A 17,822-nucleotide genomic window follows, 5' to 3' on the forward strand; every position below is an offset into this window, starting at 1 on the left:
ACCTGAGTATAACTTTTGACTCCCCCAAAACTTAACTTCTATCAGCCTACTGTTGACCAGAAGCCTTAGCAATAGCATAAACAGTCAATTAACATGTACTTTGTATGTTATATGTATTAGATACTGTATTCTTACAATCAAGTAAGCTAGAGAAAATAAAAATCTTATTAAGAAAATCATAAGGAAGAGAGGATGTGTTTACTATTCATTAAGTGGAAGAGGATCATCATCAAGGTCTTCGTCCTCATGGTCTTCAAGTTGAGTAGCTGAGGAGGAAGAGGAAGAGGAGGGGTTGGTCTTGCTCTCTCAGGGGTGGCAGAGGCAGAAGAAAATCCAAGTATAGTGGACTTATGCAGTTCAAACTCATGTTGTTCAAGGGCCAAGTGTATTTTCAGGCAATTTCATTGTTTACCTGAAAAAAAAAAATAAGAGAATCAACTAAAATTGATTAAATTAAATTTACTATACATATCAAATAAATGTAAAATAAAATTTATTCTTAAAGGCCAGGTGTGGTGGCTCATGCCTGTAATCCCAGCACTTTGGGAGGTCGAGGCAGGTAGATCACTTGAGGTAAGGGGTTCAGACCAGCCTGGCCAACGTGGTGAAAATCTGTCTCTCCAAAAAATATAAAAAAAATTAGCCAGGTGTGGTGGCACACACCTGTAATCCCAGCTACTCAGGAGGGTGAGGCAGGAGAATCCCTTGAACCCTGGAGGCAGAGGTTGCAGTGAGCCGAGATCGTGCCACTGCACTTCAGGCTGGGTGACAGAGCAAGACTCCATGTCCAAAAAAAAAAGTTTTTCTTAGAACAACCAGCTTAGAACCTCATCCCAGGTTCTGAATTGCAGAAGGCCCCAGCTGGTGTAACTTTGTATCAAGTTATAAGTTTTCTTATTACCTGGACCTGGACATTCTGATGACCTAATTGAGATGGAGTTTCATGATTAAAAGTCAACAAAGGACCTTTGATTCTCTAAGAGAAACTAAAGAAGCCGTGAGGCCCATGCAGGTACAGTCAGCAGAGGCAGTCTTTAGAGCTAGAGAGGCCGATGCCTCAGCCCTTCACCCATGCCATCCTCCCTTCAGAGGCCTGTGAAGGGCTCCAGTGATGTGTTCATGTGTTCCTATGTTATTGAAAATTTGTAAAAATTATAGATTTTAACTGCAACCAGTGAGGACTACTCTCTCTTACTTTGACTTTAACTTCCTCACACTTCCCATCTTGCCTAGTAGCATTGGAGCAGTGGCCATCGGACCAGTTTCTGCGCCGCTGTGGTCAGCAGTGGGGATGGGCAGTAAGACATTGACCAGGACAGCAGCAGCAACTGACTGTGCACAGAAGTGGCTGCAAACCGCTAAACTCAAATGAATGAGTCCCTAGCTCTCATCAGAATCCTAAAATGCACTATTCGAGACCTGCAACATGACGAAACGACGTTTTTTTAATGTCTCTAAAATGTATTTTCAGAGACAGAAAAGAGAAACCTGAACACAAACAAAAAGCAAAATGTTTATTCAAAATCTTGTTATATCTTAAATATACCATTATGACTGTAATTGAAAGATGTTTTGGAACATAATTACATATTCCCGATTTGGACATATATAAAAGGGATTTTCTTTGCTCGTCTTTAAGCTTATTTGTTTAAAAAAAAAAAAAAAAACTAACAGAAAAACCCATATACAAAATTAATGGAATATGAAACAAAAGCAACAATTAGAAGCAAAGAAATTGATGAAAATTATTTTCTTATCAACAAGGAAACTGTAACTAAAAGAAATTTCAGACTACATGAAATGCAATAGTTCATTAAATAAGAAGAAATAGATCTCTAGTAGAAGTAATGGACTATAATGAATAGGCTCTTGTGTTTTTTATAATTCAACTGGTAAAAAAAGAATGCATCACTGAATTCACTGGAAAAATATTTAAATTTTGTGCTGATTTGACACAAAATAATGGCATTGACATAAATAACATAAAACTCCTAAAACATCATACATCTAGAAAGACATCAGTGACAAACTGGCTAATAAGTTCTGCCAAAATAAAAAGTACTCAACATTAGTCACTGCACAAGAAAACTCGAACTGACCAGTATAAAGAATGTACTGTATGAATAAATATTAAAAGAGAAAAAAATTAATTTCTAATGATTCAAATATTCACTCAGTGTGTTTATTTCACAAATAAGAAATTCAGTAAGGTGACTGCTTTTAAAATTAATTTGGAGAAATAATTCAATATCCTTCAATAAATACAAATCACAACCAGTTAGAAGATAGATTAAAGAGTAATTCACAATAAAAAAAGAAAAACTACTTAGAAATAAACTCAACAAGAAACTATTAAGATCTACATGAAATAAAAACTTTAAAATGTTACTATTGGGGCCGCACGCGGTGGCTTACGCCTGTAATCCCAGCACTTTGGGAGGCCAAATCAGGCGGATCACCTGAGGTCAGGAGTTCAGGACCAGCCTGGCCAACATGGTGAAACCCCGTCTCTACTAAAAATACAACAATTAGCCTGGCATGATGGTGGGTGCCTGTAATCTCAGCTACTCGGAAGACTGAGGCAGAAGAATTGCTTGAACCCGGGAGGTGGAGGTTGTAGTGAGCCGAGATTGTGCCATTGCAACTCCAGCCTGGGTGACAGAGAAAGACTCTGTCTCTAAACAAATAAATAAATAAATAAATAAAGTTATTACTGAACACATAAAAAAATCCTGAGCAAATAATAAGACACATCATATTCATGGGGTAGGAAACACCATAAATGTCATTTCTCCCTAACTTACTCCGTAAGTAAATAGCCCATAAGTAAACTATCCCTATAAAATAATGAGATTTTTTAACTAGATAGGCTGATACTAAAAATCATATGTAGAAATAAACAAGCAAGGTAGTCAGGAAATTTCTGACAAAGAAGAGTAATAATGGGTCATCCCGGACAAACACTGACATTTTACAACTAATCATTGAAATGGTGTTGATGAGAAACACACAGGCAGATAAATGGGACAGAATAAAAAGCCCATAAATAAACATAAACAGAAGAGATAATTTAGTATATGAAAAGGGTAGCACTTCAAAGCAGTGCATAGAAGATGGTGTTAGAACAATTGGATAACCATCTAGGGGGAAAAATGAAACTGAATTCACACCTCACATCTTACACCAGGATACATTTAACAGGGATTTAAAATTTTAATATAAAAAATTAAACCAGGCTGGGCGCAGTGGCCACACCTGTAATCCCAGCACTTTGGGAGGCCGAGACGGGTGGATCATGAGGTCAGGAGATCGAGACCGTGCTGACTAACATGGTGAAATCCCGTCTCTACTGAAAAGTGAAAAAATAGAAAAAAATAGAAAAATAGAAAAAATATTACATATATGTATAAATAAATATAATATATTTATTTATATATTAATATAAATACATGTAAATATATATTAATAAAAATATATAAATATAAAAATATACATATATTTGGAGAGAGAGGAAGCAAATCTGGCAAACTGTCAATAATTGGTGAGTGAAGGGGATATGGGAGTTCTTTGTACTATTCCTGAATCTCTTCTCTAAAATTTAAATTTATTTCAAATATCTCAAAATAAAAATGACAAAGGATATGAACTTCCTAGGACCACGTTTCTTGGGGTGTATTTTATATATATAGTCTACATGAAATAATCAAAGTGATCAGAATCCAGTTTTAAAGAGTTTATTCAAGCGCAAAGCTGAGAATGGCCATTCAGGTAAACTGAACAGAAACAGACCCCACAGAAATGGGGTGAGCTCTATGAAGTTAAAAGCTGTCTTGCTTATATAGGCAAAACAAAGTTTAGTAGGACTATAACATTTTCCATACAAGGCTGGGTTTATGAGTTACAACAATTTAATTAGTTACAGTTTGTTTTCTTTTCTGTATAGCTTGTTTTCCTTTCCAATTTAAAAGCGCATACAGCATCCTGTCTTAGACAATGTAACAGCATAAAGTCTTTGCCTGAGAGAGGAGAGGGAGAAGTTAATCTATAATGAAGATTCACAGTTAAGTTACTTCTGCAGAAAGAGAAGCAGCACCCGAAGCAGTAAGGTCAACTATCATTTACTGAGCCAGGCCTTATGTTAAGTGTGTTTATTTCTCCCTTCCTTCCTTCCTTCCTTCCTTCCTTCCTTCCTTCCTTCCTTCCTTCCTTCCTTCCTTCCTTCCTTCCTTCCTTCCTTCCTTCCTTCCTTCCTCCCTCCCTCCCTCCCTCCCTCCCTCCCTCCCTCCCTCCCCCCCTCCCTCCCTCTCCCCCCCCCCTTACTTTCTTTCTTTTTGTTAACTGTTTTGAGACAGGATCTTGCTCTGTTACCCAGGCTGGAATGCAGTGGCTCCATCTGAGCTCATTGCAACCTCTGCCTCCCAGGCTCAAGCGATCCTCCCACCTCAGCCTCATGAGTAGCTGAGACTACAGGCTAAGTGTTTTCTGTACATTCTGTCATCTAGCCTTCAAAACCAAAATCACAGAGGCTATCATAAATAAATGTTTAAATCCCCAGAAAATAACAAGTGTTGGCAAAGGTGTGGAGAAAACTGGAACCCTTTTGTGTTGTTAGTGAAAATATAAAATGGTACGGCCGCTGTAGGAAACAGTATGTTAGTTCTTTAAAAAATTAAACGTAGAATTACCCCATCAAGTTTGGATATCCTGGGTAGACATCCAAAGGAATTGAAAGCAGGGACTTGAACACGTATTTGTACACTCATGTTTATAGCAGCATTATTCACAACAACCAAAAGGGGAAACAATCACATGTTCATCAGCAGATAAATGGATAAATAAAATTGTTATGTCCATACAATGGAATATTATTCAGCCTTAAAAAAGAAGGACATTCTGATACATGCTACAACCTGGGTGACTGTTGAACACATTATGTTAAGTGAAATAAGCTAGTCACAAAAGAACAAATATTGTAAGATTCCACTTACATAAGGTACCTAGAGTAGTCAAATTCATAGAGATTCAAAGTAGAATGGTGGTTGTCAGGGGCTGGGGAGAGTGGGAAATGAGGTGTTACCGTTTAATGGGTACAGAGTTTCAGTTTTGGAAGACGAAGAGTTCTGTGGATGGATGGTGATCGTGATGTACAATAATGTGAATGTACTTAATCCTACCGAACGGTTCACTTAGTGTGAAAATAAAAAATTTTATGTTATAAAAATTTTGCCATAACAAAACAAATCCCACAAGTGAGGGGCTATTATTTTGCAGCTGTAGCAACCAAGGCACAAAGATTGTGGTGCAAGTGAGAGGCAGAACAAGCATTCTCACTGGGCAGCTGGACTTTAAAATCTGGACCCTATCTATTATCATATACCTTTTGCTATCAATCATCAGCCATCTACCATCCACCATCTGCCATTCACCATATTCCATATACCATTCACCATCTACCATATATACCACCTGCCATCTGCCATATACCATCTGCCATCCATTATCTACCATTCATCATATACCATATATCATCTCCCATCTACCATCCACCATCCATCATACACCACCCACCATATGCCATCTGTTGTCTACCATCCACTATCTATTATCCACCATATTCCGTATACCATTCATCATATATCATCTACCATCTACCATATGCTATCTACCATCCATCATTCACCATCTACCATTCATCAGGTATGACCTACCATCCACTGTCTACCGTATTCCATATACCATTCACCATATACCACCTATCATCCACCATCTACCATCTACCATCTATGATCCACCATCATCCACCATTTACCATGCACCATCTACCATATTCCATATACTATTTACCATATGACATGTATCATCCATTATCCACCATCTATGATCCACCATCATCCACCATTCACCATGCACCATCTACCAAATTCCATATACCATTTACCATATACCATATATCATCCATCATCTACCATCTACCATCTACCATCCACCATCATCCACCATTTACCATGCACCATCTACCATCTACCACATACCACTGCCATCTGCCATCCACCATCCATCAATATCATCCACCATCTACCATTCACTATGTGCTATCTACCATCCACCATCTACCATATTCCATATACCATTCACCATATACTACCTATCATCCACCATCTATCATCTACCATCCACCATTTACCATGCACCATCTACGATATTTCACACACCATTTAGCATATACCAAGTATCATTCAGCATCTACCATCTACCATCCACCATCATGCACCATCTACCATCTACCACATACCACTGCCATCTACCATCCACCATCCATCATATACCACCCACCATCTACCACCTACCATCTACCGTCTATTGTCTATCATCAACCATCTATCGTCTACTATCCACCAACTTTCATCTACCCTCTGTCATATTCAATTCACCATCCACCATCTACCATATACCATCCAGCATATACCATCTACTATCTGCCATCCTCCATCTACCATATACTATCAGCCATCTAATATCTACCATCCACTATCTACCACATACCCTCTACCATCTGCTACATAGCATATGCCATCTACTTGGTAGAAACTTCCCCTTTAGGCACTGATGAAAGCTAAGTGACCTAAAAGAGTTGGCATGGCCTTTCCAAGGTAGCTGGTTACTATCAGAGACTAACCCTTTACCCTAATCAGTTGTAATATGGCCACAAATTAATAGTTGTCTAACTCTATCTACAATGTGAAAGGAAATTTAAATCCAGAACTTACAAAACCAGGGTAAAGTCTAAGAATTCTTCAATTGATTCGATTCCCTGATTTCCCAGATTTCCGTGAGGAGGCAGCTGCCAGTCCTGTCATTCCCAACTTGGTTTGCCCACTGGACACATCCACCCAAGGCCCATCTGGTAGTTACTGAAATGTGTCACAGGGGCAAACAATCAAAGGGAAATAATCATCAGAAAGCAACAGAAACACAAGTGTTTCATCCCTGAAGAAAGAGTCTTCCCAAGGCTATTTATACTGCATCATCTTCAAAAGGTCACCAGGCACTGGATGACTTCATCTATTTACCTTGACTGAGCACAAAGTCCATGTCCTGCTCATGGCAGTGGCTGCCGTCCCTGCCCCACACTCACCCCCACGACAGCCATGTTCCTGCTCATGGGCAGGCCTGCCCACCCTCTTCCACTCCACACTCACCTAGAGGAGGAAGGGGTCAGGGAAGCTTGCCACATCTGTCAAGACAACCTCCCACCCAGGGTCACAGCAGCAGGTAGCTAGTTTAAATTGTGGTATTTACAACCAAATGAAAGAGGGAAGGAGTCAAGTGGAGATTGCTGCAAAGTAAACACTGCAAACCCTCCAAAACCAGAAGCCCAGAGGCACATTTTCTTTGGGAATAAGCCAACTATTTGTTCCTTTGGCAAGTGTGGGGTTTATTTAACTAGAAAAAAGAGGCTGATTTAATTGTGTGCATTCACGTGTGTATACATATACACACAGAAGGGGGGTGGTAATGGGGCTCCTCCAGCTAGTCAGAGTTTCTGCTCTCTTATGTCAGAAAACAGGCCAACACTCTGAAGTCAAAGTCAATTACTGAATATGGGTGTGCTCTTCCTCTTCATTTGCATTTCTGGAAAGGAAGGGGAGAAGGGGTATAAATAACCATTGTTAAATGTCTGCTCTGACTAGGTAGGCGCTAGGCCAATGGACACTTAAAGCAACAGCCTCTGTAAGAAACACATTTTTATTGCAGCCCGTACACACAAACACACACACACACACACACATGCATACACACACATTTACACATATAGTTCATGAAAATGATGTTAACTATTACTACATGTGAGACACTCTGCTATTTTCTATTCTACTTCTTACGTCCTTTTTTTTTCTTTTTCATTTTTTAGAGACAGGTTTTTGCTCCATCTCCCAGACTGGTGTGCAATGGTGTGATCATAGTTCATTGCAAATTTAAACTCCTGGGCTCAAGCGATCCTCCTGTCTCAGCCTCCCGAGTAGGTAGGGCTACATGTGTGCACTGCGCACCACTACACTTAATTAATTTTTTTATTTTTATTTTTTATTTTTTGTAGCTACAGAGTCTCGCTGTGTTATCCAGGCTGGTCTCAAACTCCTGGCCTCAAGAGATCTTCTCACCTCAGCCTCCCAAAGTGCTGGGGTTGCAGGTGTGCACCACTACGCCCTGCCTATATCTATTTTTTTTGTTGTTGAGATGAAGTCTCACTCTGTCACTCAGGCTGGAGTGCAGTGGCACAATCTCAGCTCACTGCAGTCTCTGCCTCCTGGGTTCAAGCAATTCTCCCAGTCAGCCTCTCAAGTAGCTGGGATTACAGGCGCGCACCACCACGCCTGGCTAATTTTTTGTATTTTTAGTAGAGACAGGGTCTCACCATATTGGCCAGGCTACTCTGCCAACTCCTGACCTCAAGGGATCTGCCCCCTCGGCCTCCCAAAGTGCTGGGATACAGGTGTGAGCCACCATGCGCAGCCAAATTTTTTAATTGAGGTCTAACATACATACTAAAGTTCATGAATCCCAAATGTAGAGCTTGATGTTTTTTAAGGGCACTTTATTTTATAACCAACTTTATTAAGATATGATTTATAGGCCAGGCGCAGTGGCTTATGCCTGTAATCCCAGCACTTTGGGAGGCCAAGGCAGGCGGATCACAAGGTCAAGAGATTGAGATCATCCTGGCCAACATGGCCAAAGCCTGTCTCTACTAAAAATACAAAAATTCGCTGGGGCAGGCACCTGTAATCCCAGCTACTTGGGAGGCTGAGGCAGGAGAATCGCTTGAACCCGGGAGGCGGAGGTTGCAGTGAGCAGAGATCACGCCACTACACTCCAGCCTGGCGACAGAGCGAGACTCCGTCTCAAAAATACATATATATATGATTTATATACCACAAAATTCACCCATTTAAAGTGTACACAGCTCAGTGGGTTTTTGTACATTTCCAGAGTTGTACAATTGTTACCGCAATCTAATTTAGGACATTTTCATCACCCCATAAAGAAACTTTATACCCAATATCTATTCTAAATTTTTTATGTCAGTCATAATGAAATGAAATCTACTTCATTCATGAGGCAGAACTGAGAATTGTAAAATCAGTGTAGCTGTTTCAGTACAATGTCTCATTTATTCCTCACAAGACCTCAAAAACAAGTGTTAACTATGCCCAGCTCACAGAACCGAGGGGCAGAGAGATGCATAACGTGACCAAGGTCACACACACGTAAGTGACAGAACTGAAAGCCCATGCCAGTCCTCCAGGCGCCCTTTGGAGTTCTTCCAGTGGCATTGAGACAGCCAGAGCCACTGTCTGTTCCCTGAAGGGTGAATGCTGCAGTCACAAAAGCAGGCCGGCCCCACACATGTCTTTGCACTGCTGGGAGCCACTGCTCGTGGTCAGCAAGGTGATCTCACCGCACAAAACTAATTACAATCAGAAATGCTGCGAGACAACCTGGGCTCAGAGCTCAGCAATGAAATGTATGACTGGGCTGAGCTGGGGTGATGCTTAGCACAGCAGGATTCGGAAGATGACTTTGAGAAGCAAACTAACAACAAAAGGCCTTCAGGCACAATTCCGTCTTGAATTCTTTAAACCTGGAACAGATGACCACATTTCAGAGGGTGCAAACCATCACGTGCACATATGGATATTTTTATAGCATTAAACAATTGTTGTCAAGTGAAACTTAGAGCAATTTCAATGACATGCATCGAAAAATCCTGCAGGACAATTGTACGGCCTGTCGTAATGAAGTGCAGATGAAAAGTTCATGTCTTCTCTCATATCCCAACCCCTCAACGGGTGGAGAGGGGGGTGTGTGTGTGTGCGTGCACACGCATGTGTGCATGTCTGTGTGTGTTTGTGTGTAATGTGTTTGCATATATGTATGTTTATGTATATATGGGCATGTTTGTGTGTGTAGTGTGTGTTTATGTATATGTGTTTAGTTTGTAGGTATAAGCATGTGTTTGTATGTTTTTGTGTATATGTTTGTATGTGTGAGTGTGCATATGCATGTTTGTGTATATTTGTGTGCATGCTTGTGTTTGTGTATGTTTGTCTGTGTAGTATGTGTTTGTGTGTGTTTGAGTATATGAGTGTGTTTATGTTTATGTGCGTGTGTGTTTGAGTGTGTGTGAGATTGTGTGTGTGTGTGTGTGTTGCAGCAGCAGCCGGGGATTGCAGGGCAAAGGTTTAGGATGCATGGAATGGCGAAGGTGCTGGCCAGCCTTCCACTGCCCATGCTATTTAATAAGCATATCTGACTCATCCACCACTTGGCTTGTTGGGTGGTAGAGGAGAGTGGAGGTCATTAGGAGAGGAAAGTATATTAGAAATGAGTGTTTTCCTTTCCAATCTAGCCCTATCCTGTTTCTAGATACGCCTAAATTATTAAACCAGGTTCCCTTAGAGATCTGTTTCCTATTCTATAAGTAGAGTTTATGCATTTGCTCAACAAGCATTGCCTGAGCACCTTCAACTGGGACAGAGAGCACAAAATGGTTTCATTTTCTCCCAGAAACTCCCTATTGGTTGGCGTCTAGGATCCTGTCTGAGATGTTCATGAACATACATTACCAACTTGGATGCTGGGGAAGAACTGGAGTTTGGTCCATGCCCAAGAGCCATGCCAAAGAACCAGAAGCCCTACTCCCAATCTGAACACGCCTGTGCCTTGGGCTCACAGAAGCTGACATCGCTCTAACTCACAATCAAAGCCAGGGTCGGGGCTCCGTGGAATAGCAGGGGAGGTGGGTGCAGAGCAGTGGAGCGAGCATCTGATGGGGCAGGGTGTGCACCTCGCCAAAGCTGGGTGTGGCTTTGTCACCCACCATTCTAGGATAGGCTTGACTTTTCATCACCTCCTTCACAGCCATGGGGGCTCACTCTGTAAGATGTGGTGCAGGGTTAAGGGGTGCAGATTGATCCCAAAAGAGAACAGAGCTGGTCTTGATAGAGGCTGTTTCTCCGTAGAGCACAGGATGTTGGCACTGAAAAGCAGTGACGGGGCTGGGGTGCAGTTCAGGGCAGCTGGGCCCGGCCAGCAGCAGCTCACGTCCAGCGTCCTCAGCAGCCTCTGATCCCAGTGACAGCGTGACCAGGTCTCCCCTAGGAAATGGGTTCCTTTGAAGTTTTCAAAGGTATGAAGGAAAGCCTCCCTTTTTATGAGTTCTGCTGCAGGCAGAGGAAGTGGTTGTGTGCAGAGGAGAGCAATTAAGAGGCAAAGGTCGGCAAGCTGTTCTCTAGGCAGGGCGTGCTGCAGCCTGTCCGGGATGGAGGGGGTGTGGGCCAAGGCTCTAGTGCCTTCCTTCTGTGGGATCTGGGTTGGGGGGAGGAGCTCCTGGACAAAGGCAGGGGGCCACTTCAAGGCATCCCCATTTGGGATGAGTCCACTCAGACCCCGCTTGCCTGCCACAGTACTCTGGAAGACAGTGACTTGGACCAGCTCCCCATTCATCCAGTGTTGTTAGAAATGTCTAAGTAGGCCAGGTATGGTGGCTGACGCCTGTAATCCCAGCACTTTGAGAGGCCGAGGTGGGTGGATCACCGGAGGTCAGGAGTTCGTGACCAGCCTGACCAACATGGAGAAACCCCATCTCTACTAAAAATACAAAAAATTAGCCGGGCATGGTGGCACATGCCTGTAATCCCAGCTACTCGGGAGGCTGAGGTTGTGGTAAGCTGAGATGGCGCCATTGCACTCCAGTCTCGGCAACAAGAGCAAAACTCTGCATCAAAAAAAAAAAAAAAAAAAAAAGTCTAAGTAGCACCAATATCAGTTCTGGTGGTGGGAGATAGTTAGTTCTTTTTCTCCCCAGCAAGTCTGCATCCCCAAGTGCCCTGTCACTTCCTAGAGCCACACAGCTGTCCTGCAGGGATCTAGACCAAGATTAACACATGATGTGCTGCGTCCCACAAGGTGGACACCCCTTCCAGTGTGCCCAGGATTAAGTGGCTTCCTGGGACGCAGGACTTTCAGGGCTAAAGCCAGAACAAACTGGTCCCCTACCCACATGACCCTTATCCCTCCACAAAGAGACCCAGGCCTTCAAAGGAGACAAACTAAGCTACCCCGAGGACAGAAGGCATCTAGACCAGCCCTCTAGTTGGAAGACAGACCCAGCATCATTTAAGATTAGAGGTATGGAGCCTTCCAGACCAGTCCCCAACCAAACCACTGGCGCCAATCCAGGCCTGAATGGTCCCCCAAGCCAGGCTGAGCCGAGCCTGGGCACTGAGCTCCACCCTCCTCTGAACCAGCTGAGGTTGTGTCCCCGCCCCACCCACCCACCCTCTCTGGGCTCCCAGGTCCCTACAGCAACCCTTCTCACAGCTGCCCAGGTAGGTGCCTGGGTATGGTGAGGACGCACGCCATCCAGGGTGAGGTCCATATGGCACTGCCGGTTCTGTGCATCCAGCTATAAAAAAACACTCTCGTGGGGTTTATTTTTGCTGACATCTCTTAGCCCTGGTTGGATGGAGTGAGGTTGAGGGTGGGTGCAGTGTGAGCTAATTGTGGCTAATTTTGCTTCTGCTGACCAAGAAACTAGATGAGGTTTATAGAATGCATCTAAAAAGCTGAGGGAGGTGGACTGGGGTTTCCACTGGCCTTCTTTTCACCCTACAGGTGGCTCAGCCTCCTGCTGGGTATCCCAGCCCTATGCATACAGAGGCTCCCTTTGACCCGCAGGCGTTGGTCTCAGGCCTGGATACAGGGAAGTGAAGAGCATGGAGAAAAAGTGAACAGGAAGGGAGAAGAAAAGGAGGTGGATGGGTAAGGAGAGAAAAGAGAGGGGGCCCCAAAGTTGCCTCAGTGCCCTGAGTAAAGATGCTTACCAATTCCTAAATACCGCAGTGGCTAAGAGCTCTACGTCTATCAGCCACATGCTGACTCCTCCAGCAACTCTAGAAGCCAGGTTGGGTTCTGCCCCATTTTTACATAAAAAGAAATCGCCTCAGAGAAGCTGAGCAATTTGGTCACCGTAACACAGCAGTCAGTCTCATCACAGGGAGGGGTGACTGCAAAGCTCTCAGCAGCGATCATACACAGCTTTCTGTCTTTTAAACTTCTATGTGCAGAAGTACACGGTGAATCTCCATAGCAAGGAAGTTTTCTGTCATCCTAACTGAAAGATCTTCAGGCACCAAACTCATTAACAGAAGCACCTAGAGAGTCAGAACCCTCGCCTGAGAGCTGGGAACGGCTGATGCGCTCCCCCTGCCGGCTGTTACGAAAACAATCAAATAACGTGAGGCTGGCAGCCTGGACAGGGATGCTTCACAAAGAAACGAGAAAACGGCAGCCATGCTGAGACTGCTCGGGGTTTGGAAAATGCAGTTCTGGAGACAAGAGAGAAAAGAAAGGAGTAATTCAAAACGGCTAGTTCCCTAAAGGAATGTTTGAGAGAATGGTTCTAAAATGAAAATGGTCTTTCGGCTTGAAAATTTGCAGTGGCAGGTAGATTCACACAGCCTGAATTCAGAATACAAAGAAAAGGCAAGAAATGAGATGTAATCCTTGGCTAAAAATAAAAACAATCACAAAAGCCATACATAGATATATAGAAAATGTTGACAAAAACAATATTTGAGTGCTTACTATGAGCCAAGCACCATTTAAGAGCTTTACCTTTATTATCTTATCTAATCTTCATAGCAATCCTATGAAATAATGCTAATGTATCAGATGTGGAAAATAGGGCATACAGATGTAAAGCAACTTGTATAAGGCCAAACAGCTTAACAGTAGCAGTAGTTTACAGGGATAGATACAGTAAACCAAAGGCAGGTGGAAGAGGGATTACAGGTTGTTCTTATCCAAAGTGTTTGGAGCCAGGTGCAGTAGAATGTACCTGTAACCCTAGCTACTTGAGAGACTGAGACAGGAGGACGTTTTGAGCTCAGGAGTTTGAATCCAGCCTGGGCAATAGAGCTAGACGCTCCCCCCACCCCACTCGCCCCCGCCCCTGCCATCTCTAAAAGATTTAAAAAATGCCAGGCATGGTGGGTCACACCTGTAATCCCGGCACTTTGGAAGGCCGAGACTGGAGGATCACTTGAGCCCAGGAATTCAAGACCAGCCTGGGCAACATAGCAAGACCTCTCCCCACCCCCATCTCTACAAAAATTTTTTAAAACTTAGCTAGGCATGGTGGTGCGCCTGTAGCCCCAGCTACTCAGGAGACTGAGGCAGGAGAATCACTTGAGCCCAGGAGGTCGAGACTGCAGTGATCACGCCACTGCATTCAGCCTTGGTGACAGAGTGAGACCCTGTTTCAAAACTAAATAAATAAATAAAAATGCCTGGGACCAGAAATGTTTCCGATTTGGGATTTTTTTGAATATATGAGATATATTCCGAAGTCAAAATTTTTAAAAAGATACGTAATGAGGTATCTTGAAGATGGACCCCAAATCTAAAGACAAAATTCGTTTATGTTTTATATATAAACCCTTATAAACACAGCCTCCAGGTAATTTTACGCAATATTTTTAATAATGTCGTGCATGACAAAGTCTTGAATACGTTTTGACTGCTATCTGTCACATGAAGTTAAGTGTGGAATTCTCTACTTGTGGCATCATATTTCTGCTCAAAAAGCTTTGGATTTTAAAGCATTTTCGATTTTGGGTTTTTGGATTAGGGATACTCCATCTGCTGAGGGAACAAATATGCCAGCTTCCCACTCGTGGGAAGTGATCGTGTTTTCTGGGAGTGATGAGTTATTTGAGCTGCCTCTTGCTCCTTCTTTATTCCCATTCCCCTTGTAACCAAAACAAACAGACAAACCAGCCAGGCACTTGTAAGCCCAATGGCTAAGGTTGTTCATGTCTGGCCACAGTAAAGAAGAAGCCCAATCAGCTCCCACTCCCAGAATTGGAATTTCTGTCCCCTGCACCATGACAACATCACCTCACCTCCCGAGCTAAGCAGCCGTAGAGACAAATAGGGTAAGGAAGGGAAAGAACCTTAGGCTTCGGGCTGTTTCCTATACTTGCGGTTTTTAAAAGGAATCTGGCATTCCTAGGCAGACAAGAATGCAAATTGGCCAAGGTACAGAGACACCTGAATCCTGTACCTCAGACCCAGAGAGCCGCTGCTGGAAGGTCATATTTCCTGCTTTGTTTTCTGCTGTAAGATGCTGTTGTAACTCTTTCCCTAACAGAAGTGGGCGAGTGAAGGGGGCGACGTTTCCTACAGCGGACCTCCGTGTGACTCCAGCTCCTCCCTAAAACATAAAGCCTGCTAGAGCATGAAGCTGAAGAGAGTGAAGAGAAATCACTGCGTGGCTTCCGGTGTCCATGGCGGGTGTTCTTGCTGAATAGAGGGACGCTGAAGACTCCCTGGACCCAAGTCTCCAACCCAGTTAGAGGGAGGAGTTGATAAACTGGGGGTGGCTGCAGAGAATAAGTTTCAACCTCAGCACTGAAAAACGGCCTGGGGATCTTGGCAGGGTTTTAGCCCTCACATCTGCCCTCAAATGAGGGACTTCCAGCTGACCTCTGACAGTGTCCCCCAGTATTATGCAAGGGCAGAGTTAAGCTTTTGGCAGCAGGCAGGAGCACAGAAGTGCCAGGGACATTCTGTTAACAAAGCACAAAGAGTAGAAGGAAGGAACAAGCCATTCTTGTCCACTGTGCAGACTGAGCTCCATTGTGTTGATCCAACATGACAGAATTTGTTTCATTAAAGACTCCCTCATCACCACCACTGTCAAAGTCAAATCCCTCCAAAAGCCAGAACCCAAGCCCCACTGTGGTGCAAGGATCCTGCAGCTCTGCAGTCAACGGGTGAAGCCTAAAGCTCCAGCAAAAACGCAACTGCCCAGATCTGCGAGCTGCGGGGAGGGCAGGCCATTTGGCCATAACCCACCCACTCAAGGAATCGCTCCTTTCCACTTGTCTGGGTAGAGTGGGAAGGAGAGCCTCCAAGAACCAGCGGGGAGGAAGTTTTCTGGGGCTCCACTGTGTCGCTGATTTATTGAAGCCTTTCAGGGCCAGAATGACACCATCCACCTACCTCCTGCTAATCCGTATTCTCAGAGCTTTAAATCATGGTGACAGCCCCGCCAGGCACTCTGACCAGTTGAGGGCTTCCAGGGCCCTGCGGGCCAGAGCCCCCCACAGCCGCACTGCAGGTGACACCCCCACCTGCCCCCAGTACATCCCAGCTCCTGCTGCTCTTGGGCCCTCTGCTCAATCAGATAATCCACGGAGAAATGACCTTCTTTTCACTGATTTAGAAGCTCTCTCAACTGAAAAAATTACAGAAGTTAGAAAAAATAATTGACATTATGACTCACCCCTACCTCCTACTATTGCTAAGCTTCAAAGTAAACACCTGCTGCTGTAAACTGAATAAATGCTAAATCACTAAGATCTTTTGTTAAACAAATTCTGCCACACCACTGCAATCTTGCTGGGCTGGAGGAATTTTCTGATCACCCAAAGCATCTTGAGTGCCCGTTATTTCCACCCCACCTTTAAATGTGAGACCAAACCTTTGAAGTATACTGCCTCTTGCAAAAAAATAAAAATAAAAACCACACACACCAAAAAGCCTGATTATTTCTGAGGAACACCACAGTAGCTCACTCTCTGTATGGTAGCTATAGTCAAAAGCACAAAAAACAAAGCAGGTAGAAGCAGAAATCAGGCAGGAAATAAAGACCAAGCTGGTGAGAAATTGGAGAAAGGCTTTCCAAAGCAATGTGACAAGGAAAAGGGAAACTTGAGGAAGATTTTTTTTTCTCTGAGATCAGAGCTGTGCTCCACAGCCAAAATTAAGCTGAGCCCTGCAATTGTCAGACAGCCAGTAAGCATTTATTATGCTCCCGGTACACACCTGGCCTTGTATTTGGAATTAGAGGTCACCTCTGAGTTTATCTAAGCTCTTCTAGAAAAACAGACCCACCCTTATACATTTAAATTATCCAGTCTGCTATGTGGTTTTCCTGTCCTGCTTATTATGACATAAGGGATTCTGCCTTTGAAACAAGGATGCCAGAGATGTACTGTGATCCATAAATTCAACTCGGGATCAAACAAGAAACTCAGGATCCTGGGATCTTGGCCAGGACGTGCCCTAACTTGCTTCATGTACAATGGGCTGTCATGTCACTGTTCTCTCAAAAACTCTAGACAGGAAGTAAGGGTTGTGACTGATTTCAAAGGGCACAGCGGGGAGCCACACTGTGCTTTCCAGCCACACTGCCTGGAAAGCAGGCTGCAGGCACTGCCTCCCGGGGAGTTTGATTCTGAGTCTTATTCTAACATGATCAAAGCAGTAGTTGGGATGGGGAGCATTCTAAAAATCTGTCTGATTAGGACTATCTGAATTTATATTCTACTTCTACTTGGGAAAATATGCATTTAAATCATTGACAGCTCCAAAATTCTAATGATTCTGTGAGCTACTGGAATTAGTAAGAGACTCATCAAACCAAGAATAAATGACCGGCTGTGGGCAGTGTGGGACTTCAGACAAAGCAGAGGTCCGCATGAGGAGGCACAAGCTTGGCCCTCTGTGGGGCAGCAGGGGTGGTGGTGGTGATTTTGATCAGGAAAATACACCAACAGCAAAGGCACCACTGCCAGGGGATGTTGTGAGCCGAGACACGAAGCAGAAATGAAGCCAGTCGGTTTTCCAGGACAGTGTGATCAGAGTGATTAACTCAGTGGCGGGGATAGTTTGTTTGAGGGAGTGATGGAAGGTAAGGTCAGCTGAGATCATCAAGAGTCTAGGAATCATGGGGATAAATAAAGGGGAAA

General features: G+C 43.7%; 2 protein-coding genes across 2 annotated transcripts in view; both read left to right on the forward strand.

Annotated features, from left to right (window-relative positions):
- RAB4A (RAB4A, member RAS oncogene family) overlaps positions 1 to 17,822 on the forward strand; it is a 683,172-nt gene that overhangs the window by 594,991 nt on the left and 70,359 nt on the right. The gene's annotated exons all lie outside the window — the stretch shown is intronic.
- Positions 1 to 17,822, forward strand: part of GALNT2 (polypeptide N-acetylgalactosaminyltransferase 2) — a 1,373,297-nt gene that overhangs the window by 308,955 nt on the left and 1,046,520 nt on the right. The gene's annotated exons all lie outside the window — the stretch shown is intronic.

Source organism: Macaca thibetana, chromosome 1 (genome assembly GCF_024542745.1).
Source record: "Macaca thibetana thibetana isolate TM-01 chromosome 1, ASM2454274v1, whole genome shotgun sequence".
Classification (NCBI taxonomy): domain Eukaryota; kingdom Metazoa; phylum Chordata; class Mammalia; order Primates; family Cercopithecidae; genus Macaca; species Macaca thibetana.